General features: G+C 42.3%; 1 protein-coding gene across 1 annotated transcript in view; it reads left to right on the top strand.

The window, feature by feature from the left end:
* SGMS1 (sphingomyelin synthase 1) overlaps positions 1–21,043 on the top strand; it is a 180,325-nt gene that overhangs the window by 76,965 nt on the left and 82,317 nt on the right. The window contains exon 2 of the mRNA XM_072129931.1: positions 7,952–8,016. The gene's annotated coding sequence lies outside the window, so the exon portion shown is untranslated. The remainder of the gene's footprint in view (positions 1–7,951; positions 8,017–21,043) is intronic.

The following is a 21,043-nucleotide window of genomic DNA, read 5'->3' as shown; positions in this document are numbered from 1 at the left end:
CCAGGTATCAAGGTTCTATCTATCTTTCTGTCTATCATATCTGTTATTTATTATCTATCTCTGTATATCTATCAGATGCATCTATCAAATCGATCTCTCTATATGTGATGAGCTGAAATATTGAGGACATTGGGGCTTATTTACTTAGGGTCCGCGGACACACTTTCGTCGGACTATCCAACGCTTTTGGGTTTTGCTCGGCCGTGACGGATATTTAACAGGGGATTGTGTCACACGCGATCGGATTGTGGCTTGGCTGTGCTGGCTTTCATGCGACAGAAATCAGGGGGGAGCGCGCCGTCGGACGATCCAACTGATTCCGACTGAGTGCGGAATTTAACTTTCAAATTGTGTTCCAAGATCAAACACTTACATGCACCACGAAGAAGAAGGTGAACTCCTTAGGGTCTGCGGAAGCACTTTCGTCGGACTATCCAACGCTTTTGGGTTTTGCTCGGCCGTGACGGATATTTAACAGGGGATTGTGTCACACGCGATCGGATTGTGGCTTGGCTGTGCTGGCTTTCATGCGACAGAAATCAGGGGGGAGCGTGCCAACGATCCGGCTGATTCGGACTGAGCGTGGGATTTAACTTTCAAATTGTGTCCAAAGATCAAACACTTACATGCACCACGAAGAAGAAGGTGAACTCCGTCGGACCTGATCGACACATGCAGGATATCAGGCGCACGATCTTAGTGAATCGCGGCACAATGCATGATGGTTGGACAATGCACTTTGTGGCCCATTGTGTAAATAAATAACCTCGTGTGCTGCTATTCTCTTATATATTTTAGAATAGCTTCAGTACATGGCCATTATTTGGTTCTGATGGTATTTTTCAGTGAATGTCATGTATATAATACCTACATATAGTACTTTCCTATATGGTGCTACAATATTTGTAGCACATAACATGGCCAGTGGATGTCATTATAGTCGGTGGTGGGGACCCAATGGATACCTGTCATTTTAAAAATGAGGTGTCACCATTAACGTAAATGTTCTGTACCTATAATGGAGTTTAATAAGGAGCAAAGATAGTAACATATTCAGTATAGATAAAGCTGATATCCCTGATGATTAAGAGCAGTAAAGGATTAATGGTAAAACTCCTTCTGGTCCAGATGCTGCAGTCTTGAGGTTCTCCTAAAAGAGTCCAGCCCTTGAGAACTCCCCTAGGAAACATACGAGAGATTTATCAGAAGTGTTGGAGAGCAGAATTGTTCTAGTTGAGATACCTTGAGGCCATTCTCCACCACTGCCCTAGGTACTCAAGCCGGCCAAGGCGCCTTTTCTTTAGTGGGAAGATTTTGATGGAGCATTTTGATAGATACCTTGAAATGACTCAAAATCTCACAATTATAGGATGAAACAAGCGAAGTCCAGCTATTCGTTTTCTCCCTTGGGTAACGTGTGTCCAAACTATATACCCACTTGGGCCCCTAAGCGTAGAATCCTCTAACCCTAATTTCCTCCCTTTTCTGGATAGGGGGTCACATCAATTTCTTCAATTTTTGCATCTCCACTATGACACTGGTGTACATGTCATCGCAATCGGGGTGTCCCTTGCAATTAAAACTACATTACATATGTAGAGGAGTACAGCTGATTTACTAATCCTCTTTTAATGGAAATAATATTAAAGGGGTTTTCCCACAAAATTCTCAAATCTCAATCTCCTAGTGATGTTTACACAGTAAAGATCATTTTAACCCCTTACTTTACAATTTTACTCAGTTTTATTGGTTACATTATCAGGGTACAGGTGTGTATATACACTTTCATCTGGCTTCTGACATTATACTAACACACTGACATAGAAAGAGAGATGAGGCAGATCAGAGATGTATGAGATATGTATTACACAGAGGCATGACATAGAGAGGCTGTCAGCACTGCTACATCTCTGTTGTCACAGATATGTGCCTGCATCCTTCCTCCAGATCACTTATCTCCTTGTAGGTTGTAGTTTGCAGCTTCTCTCTGCTCACGATGTGCTGGCAGGAAGTGAGTCAGTGTATGTGTCAGTGTGAGCTCTGTGCAGGGGGCGGGGCTACAGGCACAGAGCAGAGCAGAAAGACACAGAAATCTCAGCTCCACGGCCGTCAAACAGGAATCCAAGATGACGGCCACCCGACCCTAAGTCAGAAGTTACAGGGTCGTGTCTAGGGTCAACTGAAACTGTGTACACCAGGACTGATAGAGACAGGTTGGACTGATATCTGTTAAATTCTGTAGTTTTGTTGATAACAGTGAATTAGAGAATGTGTTATAAAAAAAACTTGTCTTTATGGGATACTCCTTTAATGGCATAAAATAATAATAATAGAGAAAAAATTAATCAGGATTTTTCTTAAATCCTTGGAAAAAGTAAGCTCCGTGGTTTTATCCCCCCTCCGAATTAGGAGTAAAGAGGCCAAAGCAAATTTTACTGCATAAATATTTTGTAAGCTAAGCCCAGTCCTAAGCCTCCTGTCCTGTGAGTGTGTGTTATGACTCGGGCCCTCGCCTTCTTCCTGGGGTGGCCGGTCAGGACCACACAGCTGTACTATTTGTTCGGAGTGAGGGAATAGGCAGCAGCAGGGAGGTCATGGGAACTCCGCTTTACACAATGATTCTCTCAGAGCCTCAGAAGTGTGCAGCCTCAGATTCTACGCCGCAGCCTCTAATTGTGGCATGTGTTTTCTTTTCTGCCGTGTAATTTGACTTGAATAACATGAAGGTTTCAGAATGGGGAGTATTCAGTCCAATATCACCATGTGGGCGAGACAACAAGACTGCGACCACATAAGGCAGCTCAAATGGAGGTATTTTGGGGTTAAAGACGAAGACCTCAGCCAGTGAATTTTTTTTTCTTGTCCTGATTTTTTTCCATTCAGGCATAGGATTCCTGCCCAGGATATCCTCCTCCATTTCTCAAGCCTTCACTTCTCACTGGTTATCTGATTTGTTCCACTTTGTCTTCCTAGAATGTAACATTACATTTCGGGAAGGATAGTTATTTTTACAGATCTGTCAGACACTTAGAGAGGAGCGGTGGATTGAGAAACGTTGGGAGGAGATCAATACCAGAGGTGGTCGAAATTTACCTTATTGTGTCTTCTTCCGCTGTCTGGTCTAACCTTTCTTGTGTCTGAATCTGTTCTGTGTGCTCTGACCTGTGCTTGAAATAGCTTTTATGAATGAACTACTGCCCTGACCTTGGCTTGTTTCAGTCACTAAACTGAGACTACGCCAGCGGTAGCAACCTGGTGATTCTGTCTAGCCAGCTCCAAATTACTCCTGGGTTACTGGGTGTAACTGGACCACTTACTGGACCACTTTGACAATATGATCAGGAATAGCTCAAAGTCAATTTATTAAGAAATTTTAATATCTTAAAGAGTCCCAAATCTCTTAGTAAATCCAAAAGAATTAATTCTCGCTAGGATAGATCAGTTTACACTAGTTAAAACCTGGTCGAGATTACGGTTGTAGACTTTGCCTTTTTTCCAGCAGAGACTATAGTAAATATTACAATCTGGTGTGTTCTTGCATTGCCCTCCCCGACAGGTCATGCTAATAGTGGTATGCAGGCCGGAAATCCAACAAAACTGTCAGAAATGGGGTTTTTTACTTGCATTGTCGCCAGATTTCTGCCCCCCAGTGTGCCAATGCCTACTACATTACACTATTATTTTATTATGTTTTCTATTAAATTACAAAAATGAACACATAAAAATACTTTATTTTTTACATTTTTATCTATTCCATCTCTTGGCTAGCAGCTATCTTGGGAGGAGATCTACTGGATGTCGCATGTTAGATAAGAGCAGGGTAGGACTATACTTTTGCTGGTCCTGGAAGATAAATTAGTAGTTCTAGACTGCGGAGTTGTGTTTTGAACCATTTATTGATTGTCTACTTTGCTTTTGGACAAGTCGGAAAAGTGCCAAAAAATGTCTAAATCCCTTAATAAATGCAGTACAAGGCATTTGCTCCTGAATTCTGGTGAAGACCGCTCAATAAATCTCCCCTAGTATTTGGTTTGTTTGACTGCTAGGAGTTGACTATTGCACCCTCATCATTGATGGTATCAGGTGAGGTCAGTAAGACAGCCAGCTGCCCGGCACGCATGTTGGTTTGGTATGTCTTTGGCTGTGGTACCAAACAGTGGTCCAAACAGTAGTGGATGCTAATAAGCAGCATTAAATAAGGTGAATACCTTAAATTTTTGGGTCAAATTTCCATCCATGAAATTGCTGTACTGCAGGTGAACATTATCCATAAACCATGATGTAAATGAGATGCCGGCAATGTATAGCTTAGAATATTTTCGGAAGCCGAGAAGATGTGTTTACATTGACCTCATTAGAAATGCTTTCTAGAACACAGATGTCAGCAGTGATATTTTAGTCTCTGGCTTGTGGTGTATATATTATAGGTATACAGTAAATGTACCTTCTTTTCAGTGGTTGGGGTCGGATTATCATTACTATACTTCTCCCTATCCGTGAAGTTCCCTATGAGCCTTGATGTGATGACTGAACAATGAGGGAGATTTACTAAGCAAAATGTGTCAGATTTCTGCCATAAATTCCATCAAAAACGTAAGATAATTTTGATGACTAGTCTTGTCTAATTTGTAATTCTCTTCCCCCGATGATCTCTACCTCGCTTCTCATTTCTGTAGACAAATTAACCAGCAAGGTGGCCATAGAGAAGACCTAGTGGCCCTTGGTTTATCCATGATGTAATGTAATCCTCTATAGAGAATAAAGAATAATAGTGGAGGTTCAATAGCTTGGTCCCAACCGATCCCGAGGAAGGGTTGTGCTTCACCTGAGGGCACATTCATACGATGCGTTACATTGTGCGTTGCGTCATGTTGTGCGTTCCACTGGCTTCAGCCTTGATCACATGCTGAGGTTACATTGCGTTTTAGCAGATGCAGTGGAAAGGCAATGTAACCTTAGCATGTGATCAAGGCTGAAGCCAGTGGAATGCGTCAAAAACGCAACGCACAACGTAACGCATCGTGTGAATGCGCCCTGAAGAAACAGAACATTCAAAGCTCCACACTACAACTTCTATGTTCAACTCCATCACAACCCAGATTACAAGCAAATTAACAGCTTTCTTATCCAAATTAGATTTACTTATTCTACATTTCATCAGCAATAGAACCCACTCTGGCACAAATCCAAACCCATAAAAATATGAGTGGCCACAGTTCTTAAAAACAATCCATTTTATTAATAATTCATACTAAAAAAAGACATATTTTCCAAACATTAATGCATCCAGAAATACATGAATTGTGCCCCACCACTCATCCTAGGGACTGCAAATACATATGTTGCAGCATAGCGGCAGACTTCATCCTGATACCCATATAAACTGCAAGTGCCTTATATCGGAAAAATACTATAACATATTAGGGGACGTTCCGGTGCTCAGTTGGACCGTGCTCCAGATTTATCATGCAAAGTCCGGCAGAATTGTGTTGCACGCCTCATGTTAAAGGTGCACCAAAAAAAAAAGTTGAACTCCCCCAAAAAGTTGGGGCAGTGCAAGGAGCACCCGATTCATGAGGAATGTGCACCAGAAATCCTGAATTGGAGCACCTTGCACTATACACAGGAAAACTGCACATAGTACTCACTCCACTGTTCTTAGTAAATGTGCCCCAATGTGGCTAATCAGTTACAGAAAAAAAATTTGTGAAAAAAATTAAAAATCTTTAATCAGATAAAAAGAATAATTTGGAAACACAGTAATTTGTTTCATACTTGCCATACATTTGCGGAACATTATGGTTCTTTTGGGTTTACGCTTGGTTCCTAGAGAGGAAGTGCACAGGAAGTCACATTGTGCAAGGCTTACACTCATGACCTGGCGTGGAGCGGAAAGTGTATAGAATGACACAATCCCTACAAGTGTTTACATACAGTAGACAGAAAGATATATGCCGGCAAAGATGAAGTGCTCTGCAGTGTTCTAGGGAGTGACCACCCGGCATATGCCGAGGTAACATTCACATTCCTGACAGTACATAAATATGGATGTGGAGCTCCTCTGGGAGATGCCAAACCCACAAGAAGCACACATGAAATGTTACTCTAGGAACAGAGTCAGAATTTCATACATCTGGCCAAGGTAGCAATTTAAAAAACAGCTTTTAGCCCGGACAACACCTTAATCATGCATGCTTGGCTCCGAGGACATTCTGGGGCACATTTACTAAGGGTCCGTCGGACGCATTTCTGTCGGGTTTCCCAAAATTTTCCGTTTTGCGTTGAATTTCCCTTTGTTTTTGGCGCACGCGATCAGATTGTGGCGCATCGGTGCCGGCTTTCATGCTACAAATTGGGGGGTGTGTGGCCGTCTGACAACTCTGATTCGAACAAACCACGGAATTTAAAAATCAAATTGTGTTGCAAGATCAAGCACTCACATGCACCAGAAAGAAGATGGTGAATTCCAGTGGACCTGAGCGGGGGAAGCGACACATGCAGGATATCGGGCGCACGATCTTCGTGAATCGCAGCAGCTCCGAATCCTCGTCGGACATTCCGGATCGGTCTTTTGAATGCTGCTTCAAAGGGGTTGACCACATTCAACAAATAATGTTTGGGCAATGAAAAGTTATACAGTTTTCCAATATTCTTTCTATATCAATTCCTTGCGGTTTTCTAGATCTCTGCAGCTTGGTGTCATTTATAATTTACTTCCTGTAAAAAAAAAGATCCCTGGTCATGTGATGTCACACAGGTGCACGGCTCCCAGAGAGTAATCAGAGCTGTGTGATGTGCACCTGTGTGACATCACATGACCTGAGACTGGATTGTATCCACACGAAGTAAACGATGAAGCTTCCTACAGAGTGACAGAAAGCAGAGATCTAGAGAACAGTGAGGAACTGATATGGGAAGTATATTAGTAAATTGTGCAACTTTTTATTACACAAACAATATAAATTATTTGATGAAATGAACAACCCCTTTAAAGAAATCTACCATCAAAATTGAGCTTGATAAAACAGGGCACATACTGTGACTGTGTGACTTCTTATATTCGGCCTTCCTTCTAAAATCAACTTTTAAAGTTATGCTAATGAGCCTGAAGGGCTCCGGGTGTGTTATCAGAAATTTTCTATGATGCAGATTCAAAGCCTGTGAAACTATCTGCCCCTCCCTCCTGCTCCCTTAGCACTTCCCCCCCCCCCCCTCCTGCTGCCTGATGTAATCTCAATTCAGCAGAGCAAGTGTCAGCAAAGAAGTGGGAGGGGGACATGCTCCTGAATAGTGTAACAGCCTGCAAAGCTGCAGCACGGAGGGGCTCTGGAAACACCCCCAAAGTCCTTCTGGCTCGTTAGCATAATTTAATATATTTTCCCAAATTTATTCTAGGCTCTAATGTCAGGCCGTGATTTTTTGTCGCCAAAAAAAAATAACTTGAGGCCCACCATAGACGTATATGTTAAGTAGCTGCGAGCCACATCATATATACCAGTGATGGAGAACCTTTTAGAGATCGAGTGCCCAAGATAAGACCCAAAACACACTAGCTCTTCCCAAAGTGCCAACACAGCAATTTAGGCAGTAACAAACTTATTGCTACCAGAATCTTTGAGATCCAATTCCGCCCTGTCCACGTCTTCTTACTATTCGGACAGGACCAAGCAGCACAGGATGGGTCACTTTAAAATAGCAGGGCACTACCTGGACTGCCTGAGACTTCAGGAAGATGACATGTCTGGCAAACTCTGTGCCTGGGAGACAGCCTGTGTGCCGACAGAAAGGTCTCTGTGTGCCATCTCTGGCACCAGTGCCATAGGTTCGCCACCACTGATATATACTATATCTACAGCGGCGCAGATCTTCTCTCCCTGTGTCAATTTTCTTTTAATGTGATGAATTCCGAAATTATTTGCATGTATTTAATCCGGTTTCATTCTCTCTACAGTCAAAGACATTGAGCTCAAGATGGATTTAAAAAGAACAAGGAGCAGAGCGTGAAATTCATTATCAGTAAGTTTCATGTATCTGTCATTCCACCTTTTACCTTTTATACCTTCCAATAGTAAGAACAGTGTATTTGTCTTCCGAAAATAACATCTCACATCCTTCAAGTCTTTCCATCTAATATGATAAGTGTTCGCGAAGGGGAGATGTGGGGTCGTGTTGGTCTAGTATAATGGTTATAGTTACAGGCAGTCCCCTACTTAAGGACACCCGACTTACAGATGATCCCTAGTTAAAGACTGACCCCTCTGACCTCTGGTGAAGCTCTCTGGATGTTACTATAGCCCCAGACTGCAATGATCAGCTGTAAGGTGTCTGTAATGAAGCTTTATTGATAATCCTTGGTCCCATTACAGCAAAAAATTTTGAAACTCCGATTGTCAGTGGGGCCAAAAAATTTTTTGTCTAGAGCTACAATTATAAAATATACAGTTTCGACTTACATACAAATCCAACTTAAGAACAAATCTACGGAACCTATCTTGTACGTAACCCGGGGACTCTCTGTAGTGATATTTAAATCAAAGTGAATGAAAATCAGATTTGAAATAAAAACATAAATTTGTGTCTGAACGCTCCCCAGGACAGCGTTACCTGATGTAAAGTTCTCTCCCGCCTACGGTCAGGGTGTTGACTTGCTGTTTTGACCTTTTTAAAGTTCAGGCAGATATGTGCCTCAGCCGCTTCTCCCCGTGACGTCTTTATAGTTTAGGGCAATAAGTCAATCATTGGCTTTGTGTGAGGATAATGATACGTTGCGTGTTGTGTTACATTTCTTGGCCTCTGCTGTGTTCTAAGCGGCTGAAAATTGACTAATGAGCTTTTCTGTGTTCCGTGCCCAAATCTGTGTGTGTACTGCTGTCCACATGTAAAGGTCATGCCCCCGTTCCCTGCTGTCATGGACTTCCCTAGTAGCTGACACTGTAGCGTGTGGGTCCAGGGTCATAGGGTTCATGGATTTGTTACAAGGAGCTGATAATTTCAGTACACAGTCAGGCGGCCGGTGTGACAGGGTCGTATCATCGGCTCGTTAGTGTCCTTACTGTATAATCAGGCTACACATAAGTGATCGATACCGACAGATCGGGAAACGGACTGTGCGTCACCAAAAGTCTTCTCTTCTGAAATCTATTGAACAACAAGGAGCTGCTCCATGAACTGTCTTCTGCTTGAGGTGATCTATAGAACTGCACCCCTCCACCACATTCAGTAGTAATATATCAAGTATTTTTTCAGCATATGGGTCCTCCCATTTTTAAGTGTGAAGTATCTAGACATCTAGTACCGTCCAGGTCATGATCTGCTCCATCAGGAATAGGACTTTGTTTATGATTTCTCCTGGTCATGGTTTATCTCTGCTGAATTTACAGTCAAATATCTTCAGCTCCAAGCGGCACAATTCCACACGGCGCCCCTAAAAAAACACAGTCACTTATATTATAATGGATTGTGTTACTTAATATACACTCACCGGCCACTTTATTAGGTACACCTGTCCAACTGCTCGTTAACACTTAATTTCTAATCAGCCAATCACATGGCGGCAACTCAGTGCATTTAGGCATGTAGACATGGTCAAGACAATCTCCTGCAGTTCAAACCGAGCATCAGTATGGGGAAGAAAGGTGATTTGATTGCCTTTGAACGTGGCATGGTTGTTGGTGCCAGAAGGGCTGGTCTGAGTATTTCAGAAACTGCTGATCTACTGGGATTTTCACGCACAACCATCTCTAGGGTTTACAGAGAATGGTACGAAAAAGAAAAAACATCCAGTGAGCGGCAGTTCTGTGGGCGGAAATGCCTTGTTGATGCTAGAGGTCAGAGGAGGATGGGCAGACTGGTTCGAGCTGATAGAAAGGCAACAGTGACTCAAATCGCCACCCGTTACAACCGAGGTAGGCAGAAGAGCATCTCTGAACGCACAGTACGTCGAACTTTGAGGCAGATGGGCTACAGCAGCAGAAGACCACACCGGGTGCCACTCCTTTCAGCTAAGAACAGGAAACTGAGGCTACAATTTGCACAAGCTCATCGAAATTGGACAGTAGAAGATTGGAAAAACGTTGCCTGGTCTGATGAGTCTCGATTTCTGCTGCGACATTCGGATGATAGGGTCAGAATTTGGCGTCAACAACATGAAAGCATGGATCCATCCTGCCTTGTATCAACGGTTCAGGCTGGTGGTGGTGGTGTCATGGTGTGGGGAATATTTTCTTGGCACTCTTTGGGCCCCTTGGTACCAATTGAGCATCGTTGCAACGCCACAGCCTACCTGAGTATTGTTGCTGACCATGTCCATCCCTTTATGACCACAAAGTACCCTGTAACATCTGATGGCTACTTTCAGCAGGATAATGCGCCATGTCATAAAGCTGGAATCATCTCAGACTGGTTTCTTGAACATGACAATGAGGTCACTGTACTCAAATGGCCTCCACAGTCACCAGATCTCAATCCAATAGAGCATCTTTGGGATGTGGTGGAACGGGAGATTCGCATCATGGATGTGCAGCCGACAAATCTGCGGCAACTGTGTGATGCCATCATGTCAATATGGACCAAAATCTCTGAGGAGCTTCCAGCACCTTGTTGAATCTATGCCACGAAGAATTGAGGCAGTTCTGAAGGCAAAAGGGGGTCCAACCCGTTACTAGCATGGTGTACCTAATAAAGTGGCCGGTGAGTGTATGTTATATTCACAATACGACTCAACACACTATTCCCCACATGAAACATCCTTTTTATCCTTCCCCGAATAATCTATAGTATCTACAGCACCCACCATTTATTATATATACCACACCCCCCAGAACTACACCACCCAGCTAATTTGTGTACATACCTGTTTTATGTATATACAGTACCCCTAGTTCATGTATAACAGCACCCATATAAATTCTCCCAATTAAATTATATACACTACTCCATATTAATTAAATTTCAGCTCCTACATACAGATCCCTAAAGACAGTATATAGCGCCACATACACAGTATACGCAGCCTACCGTCCGAATAATACACAGCTTACCCTCCGAAGTAGTACAAAGCCTCACCCAGCTGCACAGAGCCTCCCCCCAGAAGTACACAGCCTCCCCCCAGTACACAGCCTCCCCCCAGTACACTCAGCCTCCCCCTAGTACACAAAGCCTCCCCAGTAATGCACAGCCTCCTCCAATTGTACACAGCCTCCCATCCAGTATACACAGTGTCCCCCCAGTACATACAGTCTCCCCCAGTATGCACAACCCCCCCCCAGCATAATCTGCCTCCCCCAGTACAAACAGCCTCCTCCAGTAATGCGTGGCCTTCCCCAGCATACACAGCCTCCCCCAGTACAAACAGCCTATTCCAGTAATGCACAGCCTCCTCCTGTAATGCACAGTCTCCCCCCAATATATACAGCCTACTCCCAGTATATAAACACATGACACTCAAATAAAAATGACATCACGCTGGCCTGTGTCCTGCAGAGCAGTGCGCTGTGCTGCACCGATGTAACTAATTTTTCATGTAGGACGGACTTGCCAGTGTTTGGTGAGACCGTACTACTGGCTGCGATCAGCCTCCCTCCAAAGGGTTCGCATTCTGCCGCCTGAGGCGGGAACTTCATCCCGCCTCCAAGGCGGAGCAGTGCGGTAGCTAATATGTTAACTCTATCGGATGTTAGTGCATTAGTCCTCAATTTGCATCACAGATGCCACTAACCCTACTAAAAGTTCACAAAGCACACAGTGGGTCAAAAAGGGAGGGGATCGGTGTGGACTGACCAGCTAGTGATTTTTGTTGGACTATGGGAATTAGGACCTGAATAAAGGACTCCCTGGCCTCAAAGATTTTTTGCTATCTAGCTTTAATGTTGAGGCTAGCACCCAGCCTATTTCAGGGGTGCATCCCATGCCCATGCTGCGGGTTTACAATCCACAGCAGGTCAATTATTACTGTGAATTCAAAGTACAGAATTCAACCTTTGGATCCTACATAGGTAATGTATAATGGAAAGATTACCCCAAACGTCCGCACGGCTTTACGATCCATTTCTTAGGTTGGTTTCCAAATACTGATGCAAAATTCTATAGTGTGTTTAGTATGTGTCCAGTGTGTTAGAGGTATGTGTTAGTGATAGGTGTAGTATGTGTCCAGTGTGTTAGAGGTATGTGCTAGTGATAGGTGTAGTATGTGTCCAGTGTGTTAGAGGTATGTGCTAGTGATAGGTGTAGTATGTGTCCAGTGTGTTAGTCTTATGTGTTAGTGATAGGTGTAGTATGTGTCCAGTGTGTTAGTGATATGTGCTAGTGATAGGTGTAGTATGTGTCCAGTGTGTTAGAGGTATGTGTTAGTGATAGGTGTAGTATGTGTCCAGTGTGTTAGTCTTATGTGTTAGTGATAGGTGTAGTATGTGTCCAGTGTGTTAGTGATATGTGCTAGTGATAGGTGTAGTATGTGTCCAGTGTGTTAGAGGTATGTGCTAGTGATAGGTGTAGTATGTGTCCAGTGTGTTAGTGATATGTGCTAGTGATAGGTGTAGTATATGTCCAGTGTGTTAGTGATATGTGTTAGTGATAGGTGTAGTATGTGTCCAGTGTGTTAGTGATATGTGTTAGTGATAGGTGTAGTATGTGTCCAGTGTGTTAGAGGTATGTGTTAGTGATAGGTGTAGTATGTGTCCAGTGTGTTAGAGGTATGTGCTAGTGATAGGTGTAGTATGTGTCCAGTGTGTTAGAGGTATGTGCTAGTGATAGGTGTAGTATGTGTCCAGTGTGTTAGTCTTATGTGTTAGTGATAGGTGTAGTATGTGTCCAGTGTGTTAGTGATATGTGTTAGTGATAGGTGTAGTATGTGTCCAGTGTGTTAGAGGTATGTGCTAGTGATAGGTGTAGTATGTGTCCAGTGTGTTAGAGGTATGTGCTAGTGATAGGTGTAGTATGTATCCAGTGTGTTAGAGGTATGTGCTAGTGATAGGTGTAGTATGTGTCCAGTGTGTTAGAGGTATGTGCTAGTGATAGGTGTAGTATGTGTCCAGTGTGTTAGTCTTATGTGTTAGTGATAGGTGTAGTATGTGTCCAGTGTGTTAGTGATATGTGCTAGTGATAGGTGTAGTACGTGTCCAGTGTGTTAGTGCTATGTGTTAGTGATAGGTGTAATATGTGTCCAGTGTGTTAGAGGTATGTGCTAGTGATAGGTGTAGTATGTGTCCAGTGTGTTAGTGGTATGTGCTAGTGATAGGTGTAGTATGTGTCCAGTGTGTTAGTGATATGTGTTAGTGATAGGTGTAGTATGTGTCCAGTGTGTTAGTGATATGTGTTAGTGATAGGTGTAGTATGTGTCCAGTGTGTTAGAGGTATGTGCTAGTGATAGGTGTAGTATGTGTCCAGTGTGTAAGAGGTATGTGCTAGTGATAGGTGTAGTATGTGTCCAGTGTGTAAGAGGTATGTGCTAGTGATAGGTGTAGTATGTGTCCAGTGTGTTAGAGGTATGTGCTAGTGATAGGTGTATTATGTGTCCAGTGTGTAAGAGGTATGTGCTAGTGATAGGTGTAGTATGTGTCCAGTGTGTAAGAGGTATGTGCTAGTGATAGGTGTAGTATGTGTCCAGTGTGTTAGAGGTATGTGTTAGTGATAGGTGTAGTATGTGTCCAGTGTGTTAGTGATATGTGTTAGTGATAGGTGTAGTATATGTCCAGTGTGTTAGAGGTATGTGTTAGTGATAGGTGTAGTATGTGTCCAGTGTGTTAGAGGTATGTGCTAGTGATAGGTGTAGTATGTGTCCAGTGTGTTAGTCTTATGTGTTAGTGATAGGTGTAGTATGTGTCCAGTGTGTTAGTGATATGTGTTAGTGATAGGTGTAGTATGTGTCCAGTGTGTTAGTGGTATGTGCTAGTGATAGGTGTAGTATGTGTCCAGTGTGTTAGTCTTATGTGTTAGTGATAGGTGTAGTATGTGTCCAGTGTGTTAGTGATATGTGTTAGTGATAGGTGTAGTATGTGTCCAGTGTGTTAGTGGTATGTGCTAGTGATAGGTGTAGTATGTGTCCAGTGTGTTAGTCTTATGTGTTAGTGATAGGTGTAGTATGTGTCCAGTGTGTTAGAGGTATGTGCTAGTGATAGGTGTAGTATGTGTCCAGTGTGTTAGTGATATGTGTTAGTGATAGGTGTAGTATGTGTCCAGTGTGTTAGAGGTATGTGCTAGTGATAGGTGTAGTATGTGTCCAGTGTGTTAGAGGTATGTGCTAGTGATAGGTGTAGTATGTGTCCAGTGTGTTAGTGATATGTGTTAGTGATAGGTGTAGTATGTGTCCAGTGTGTTAGAGGTATGTGTTAGTGATAGGTGTAGTATGTGTCCAGTGTGTTAGAGGTATGTGTTAGTGATAGGTGTAGTATGTGTCCAGTGTGTTAGAGGTATGTGCTAGTGATAGGTGTAGTATGTGTCCAGTGTGTAAGAGGTATGTGCTAGTGATAGGTGTAGTATGTGTCCAGTGTGTTAGTCTTATGTGCTAGTGATAGGTGTAGTATGTGTCCAGTGTGTTAGTGATATGTGCTAGTGATAGGTGTAGTATGTGTCCAGTGTGTTAGAGGTATGTGCTAGTGATAGGTGTAGTATGTGTCCAGTGTGTTAGAGGTATGTGTTAGTGATAGGTGTAGCATGTGTCCAGTGTGTTAGAGGTATGTGCTAGTGATAGGTGTAGTATGTGTCCAGTGTGTTAGAGGTATGTGCTAGTGATAGGTGTAGTATGTGTCCAGTGTGTTAGAGGTATGTGTTAGTGATAGGTGTAGTATGTGTCCAGTGTGTTAGAGGTATGTGCTAGTGATAGGTGTAGTATGTGTCCAGTGTGTTAGAGGTATGTGCTAGTGATAGGTGTAGTATGTGTCCAGTGTGTTAGAGGTATGTGTTAGTGATAGGTGTAGCATGTGTCCAGTGTGTTAGAGGTATGTGTTAGTGATAGGTGTAGTATGTGTCCAGTGTGTTAGAGGTATGTGCTAGTGATAGGTGTAGTATGTGTCCAGTGTGTTAGAGGTATGTGCTAGTGATAGGTGTAGTATGTGTCCAGTGTGTTAGTGGTATGTGCTAGTGATAGGTGTAGTATGTGTCCAGTGTGTTAGAGGTATGTGCTAGTGATAGGTGTAGTATGTGTCCAGTGTGTTAGTGGTATGTGTTAGTGATAGGTGTAGTATATGTCCAGTGTGTTAGTGATATGTGTTAGTGATAGGTGTAGTATGTGTCCAGTGTGTTAGTGATATGTGTTAGTGATATGTGTAACATGTGTCCAGTGTGTTAGAGGTATGTGTTAGTGATATGTGTAGTATGTGTCCAGTGTGTTAGAGGTATGTGTTAGTGATAGGTGTAGTATGTGTCCAGTGTGTTAGTGATATGTGTTAGTGATAGGTGTAGTATATGTCCAGTGTGTTAGAGGTATGTGCTAGTGATAGGTGTAGTATGTGTCCAGTGTGTTAGTGATATGTGCTAGTGATAGGTGTAGTATGTGTCCAGTGTGTTAGAGGTATGTGTTAGTGATAGGTGTAGTATATGTCCAGTGTGTTAGAGGTATGTGCTAGTGATAGGTGTAGTATGTGTCCAGTGTGTTAGTGATATGTGTTAGTGATAGGTGTAGTATGTGTCCAGTGTGTTAGTGATATGTGTTAGTGATAGGTGTAGTATGTGTCCAGTGTGTTAGAGGTATGTGTTAGTGATAGGTGTAGCATGTGTCCAGTGTGTTAGAGGTATGTGTTAGTGATAGGTGTAGTATGTGTCCAGTGTGTCAGAGGTATGTGTTAGTGATAGGTGTAGTATGTGTCCAGTGTGTTAGAGGTATGTGTTAGTGATAGGTGTAGTATATGTCCAGTGTGTTAGAGGTATGTGCTAGTGATAGGTGTAGTATGTGTCCAGTGTGTTAGTGATATGTGTTAGTGATAGGTGTAGTATGTGTCCAGTGTGTTAGAGGTATGTGTTAGTGATAGGTGTAGTATGTGTCCAGTGTGTTAGAGGTATGTGTTAGTGATAGGTGTAGTATGTGTCCAGTGTGTTAGTGGTATGTGTTAGTGATAGGTGTAGTATGTGTCCAGTGTGTTAGAGGTATGTGCTAGTGATAGGTGTAGTATGTGTCCAGTGTGTTAGAGGTATGTGTTAGTGATAGGTGTAGCATGTGTCCAGTGTGTTAGAGGTATGTGCTAGTGATAGGTGTAGTATGTGTCCAGTGTGTTAGAGGTATGTGCTAGTGATAGGTGTAGTATGTGTCCAGTGTGTTAGAGGTATGTGCTAGTGATAGGTGTAGTATGTGTCCAGTGTGTTAGTGGTATGTGTTAGTGATAGGTGTAGTATATGTCCAGTGTGTTAGTGATATGTGTTAGTGATAGGTGTAGTATGTGTCCAGTGTGTTAGTGATATGTGTTAGTGATATGTGTAACATGTGTCCAGTGTGTTAGAGGTATGTGTTAGTGATAGGTGTAGTATGTGTCCAGTGTGTTAGAGGTATGTGTTAGTGATAGGTGTAGTATGTGTCCAGTGTGTTAGTGATATGTGCTAGTGATAGGTGTAGTATGTGTCCAGTGTGTTAGAGGTATGTGCTAGTGATAGGTGTAGTATGTGTCCAGTGTGTTAGAGGTATGTGTTAGTGATAGGTGTAGTATGTGTCCAGTGTGTTAGAGGTATGTGTTAGTGATAGGTGTAGTATGTGTCCAGTGTGTTAGAGGTATGTGCTAGTGATAGGTGTAGTATGTGTCCAGTGTGTTAGAGGTATGTGTTAGTGATATGTGTAGTATGTGTCCAGTGTGTTAGTGATATGTGCTAGTGATAGGTGTAGTATGTGTCCAGTGTGTTAGAGGTATGTGCTAGTGATAGGTGTAACATGTGTCCAGTGTGTTAGTCTTATGTGTTAGTGATAGGTGTAGTATGTGTCCAGTGTGTTAGAGGTATGTGCTAGTGATAGGTGTAGTATGTGTCCAGTGTGTTGGAGGTATGTGCTAGTGATAGGTGTAACATGTGTCCAGTGTGTTAGTCTTATGTGTTAGTGATAGGTGTAGTATATGTCCAGTGTGTAAGAGGTATGTGCTAGTGATAGGTGTAGTATGTGTCCAGTGTGTTAGAGGTATGTGCTAGTGATAGGTGTAGTATGTGTCCAGTGTGTTAGAGGTATGTGCTAGTGATAGGTGTAGTATGTGTCCAGTGTGTTAGTGGTATGTGCTAGTGATAGGTGTAGTATGTGTCCAGTGTGTTAGAGGTATGTGCTAGTGATATGTGTAGTATGTGTCCAGTGTGTTAGTGATATGTGCTAGTGATAGGTGTAGTATGTGTCCAGTGTGTTAGTGATATGTGTTAGTGATAGGTGTAGTATGTGTCCAGTGTGTTAGAGGTATGTGTTAGTGATAGGTGTAGTATGTGTCCAGTGTGTTAGAGGTATGTGTTAGTGATAGGTGTAGTATGTGTCCAGTGTGTTAGAGGTATGTGCTAGTGATAGGTGTAGTATATGTCCAGTGTGTTAGTCTTATGTGTTAGTGATAGGTGTAGTATGTGTCCAGTGTGTTAGTGATATGTGTTAGTGATAGGTGTAGTATGTTCCCAGTGTGTTAGAGGTATGTGCTAGTGATAGGTGTAGTATGTGTCCAGTGTGTTAGTGATATGTGTTAGTGATAGGTGTAGTATGTGTCCAGTGTGTTAGTCTTATGTGTTAGTGATAGGTGTAGTATGTGTCCAGTGTGTTAGTCTTATGTGTTAGTGATAGGTGTAGTATATGTGTCCAGTGTGTTAGTCTTATGTGTTAGTGATAGGTGTAACATGTGTCCAGTGTGTTAGTGATATGTGTTAGTGATAGGTGTAGTATGTGTCCAGTGTGTTAGTGATATGTGTTAGTGATAGGTGTAGTATGTGTCCAGTGTGTTAGTCTTATGTGTTAGTGATAGGTGTAACATGTGTCCAGTGTGTTAGTGATATGTGTTAGTGATAGGTGTAGTATGTGTCCAGTGTGTTAGAGGTATGTGTTAGTGATAGGTGTAGTATGTGTCCAGTGTGTTAGTGATATGTGTTAGTGATAGGTGTAGTATGTTCCCAGTGTGTTAGAGGTATGTGCTAGTGATAGGTGTAGTATGTGTCCAGTGTGTTAGTGATATGTGTTAGTGATAGGTGTAGTATGTGTCCAGTGTGTTAGTCTTATGTGTTAGTGATAGGTGTAACATGTGTCCAGTGTGTTAGTGATATGTGTTAGTGATAGGTGTAGTATGTGTCCAGTGTGTTAGTGATATGTGTTAGTGATAGGTGTAGTATGTGTCCAGTGTGTTAGTGATATGTGTTAGTGATAGGTGTAGTATGTGTCCAGTGTGTTAGTCTTATGTGTTAGTGATATGTGTAACATGTGTCCAGTGTGTTAGTGATATGTGTTAGTGATAGGTGTAGTATATGTCCAGTGTGTTAGTGATATGTGCTAGTGATAGGTGTAGTATGTGTCCAGTGTGTTAGTGATATGTGTTAGTGATAGGTGTAGTATGTGTCCAGTGTGTTAGAGGTATGTGCTAGTGATAGGTGTAGTATGTGTCCAGTGTGTTAGAGGTATGTGTTAGTGATAGGTGTAGTATGTGTCCAGTGTGTTAGTGATATGTGTTAGTGATAGGTGTAGTATGTGTCCAGTGTGTTAGTGATATGTGTTAGTGATATGTGTAGTATGTGTCCAGTGTGTTAGAGGTATGTGTTAGTGATAGGTGTAGTATGTGTCCAGTGTGTTAGTGATATGTGTTAGTGATAGGTGTAGTATATGTCCAGTGTGTTAGAGGTATGTGCTAGTGATAGGTGTAGTATGTGTCCAGTGTGTTAGTGATATGTGCTAGTGATAGGTGTAGTATGTGTCCAGTGTGTTAGAGGTATGTGTTAGTGATAGGTGTAGTATGTGTCCAGTGTGTTAGAGGTATGTGTTAGTGATAGGTGTAGTATGTGTCCAGTGTGTTAGAGGTATGTGTTAGTGATAGGTGTAGTATGTGTCCAGTGTGTTAGAGGTATGTGTTAGTGATAGGTGTAGTATGTGTCCAGTGTGTTAGAGGTATGTGCTAGTGATAGGTGTAGTATGTGTCCAGTGTGTTAGTGGTATGTGTTAGTGATAGGTGTAGTATGTGTCCAGTGTGTTAGAGGTATGTGTTAGTGATAGGTGTAGTATGTGTCCAGTGTGTTAGAGGTATGTGCTAGTGATAGGTGTAGTATGTGTCCAGTGTGTTAGTGGTATGTGCTAGTGATAGGTGTAGTATGTGTCCAGTGTGTTAGAGGTATGTGCTAGTGATAGGTGTAGTATGTGTCCAGTGTGTTAGTCTTATGTGTTAGTGATAGGTGTAGTATGTGTCCAGTGTGTTAGTGATATGTGCTAGTGATAGGTGTAGTATGTGTCCAGTGTGTTAGTGATATGTGTTAGTGATAGGTGTAGTATGTGTCCAGTGTGTTAGAGGTATGTGTTAGTGATAGGTGTAGTTCGTGTCCAGTGTGTTAGTGATATGTGTTAGTGATAGGTGTAGTATGTGTCCAGTGTGTTAGAGGTATGTGTTAGTGATATGTGTAACATGTGTCCAGTGTGATTGAGGTATGTGCTAGTGATAGGTGTAGTATGTGTCCAGTGTGTTAGTGATATGTGTTAGTGATAGGTGTAGTATGTGTCCAGTGTGTTAGAGGTATGTGTTAGTGATAGGTGTAGTATGTGTCCAGTGTGTTAGAGGTATGTGCTAGTGATAGGTGTAGTATATGTCCAGTGTGTTAGTCTTATGTGTTAGTGATAGGTGTAGTATGTCTCCAGTGTGTTAGTGATATGTGTTAGTGATAGGTGTAGTATGTTCCCAGTGTGTTAGAGGTATGTGCTAGTGATAGGTGTAGTATGTGTCCAGTGTGTTAGAGGTATGTGTTAGTGATAGGTGTAGTATGTGTCCAGTGTGTTAGAGGTATGTGTTAGTGATAGGTGTAGTATGTGTCCAGTGTGTTAGAGGTATGTGCTAGTGATAGGTGTAGTATGTTCCCAGTGTGTTAGAGGTATGTGCTAGTGATAGGTGTAGTATGTGTCCAGTGTGTTAGAGGTATGTGCTAGTGATAGGTGTAGTATGTGTCCAGTGTGTTAGTGATATGTGTTAGTGATAGGTGTAGTATGTGTCCAGTGTGTTAGTGGTATGTGTTAGTGATAGGTGTAGTACGTGTCCAGTGTGTTAGTGATATGTTTTAGTGATATGTGTAACATGTGTCCAGTGTGTTAGAGGTATGTGCTAGTGATAGGTGTAGTATGTGTCCAGTGTGTTAGTGATATGTGTTAGTGATAGGTGTAGTATGTGTCCAGTGTGTTAGAGGTATGTGTTAGTGATAGGTGTAGTATGTGTCCAGTGTGTTAGAGGTATGTGTTAGTGATAGGTGTAGTATGTGTCCAGTGTGTTAGAGGTATGTGCTAGTGATAGGTGTAGTATATGTCCAGTGTGTTAGTCTTATGTGTTAGTGATAGGTGTAGTATGTCTCCAGTGTGTTAGTGATATGTGTTAGTGATAGGTGTAGTATGTGTCCAGTGTGTTAGAGGTATGTGCTAGTGATAGGTGTAGTATGTGTCCAGTGTGTTAGAGGTATGTGTTAGTGATATGTGTAACATGTGTCCAGTGTGTTAGAGGTATGTGCTAGTGATAGGTGTAGTATGTGTCCAGTGTGTTAGAGGTATGTGTTAGTGATAGGTGTAGTATGTGTCCAGTGTGTTAGAGGTATGTGTTAGTGATAGGTGTAGTATGTGTCCAGTGTGTTAGAGGTATGTGCTAGTGATAGGTGTAGTATGTGTCCAGTGTGTTAGTGGTATGTGTTAGTGATAGGTGTAGTACGTGTCCAGTGTGTTAGTGATATGTGTTAGTGATATGTGTAACATGTGTCCAGTGTGTTAGAGGTATGTGCTAGTGATAGGTGTAGTATATGTCCAGTGTGTTAGAGGTATGTGTTAGTGATAGGTGTAGTATGTGTACAGTGTGTTAGTGATATGTGCTAGTGATAGGTGTAGTATGTGTCCAGTGTGTTAGTGATATGTGCTAGTGATAGGTGTAGTATGTGTCCAGTG

This window comes from Engystomops pustulosus, chromosome 11, assembly GCF_040894005.1.
Source record: "Engystomops pustulosus chromosome 11, aEngPut4.maternal, whole genome shotgun sequence".
NCBI classification, from domain to species: Eukaryota; Metazoa; Chordata; class Amphibia; order Anura; family Leptodactylidae; genus Engystomops; species Engystomops pustulosus.
This window is presented reverse-complemented; position numbering and strand designations above follow the sequence as displayed.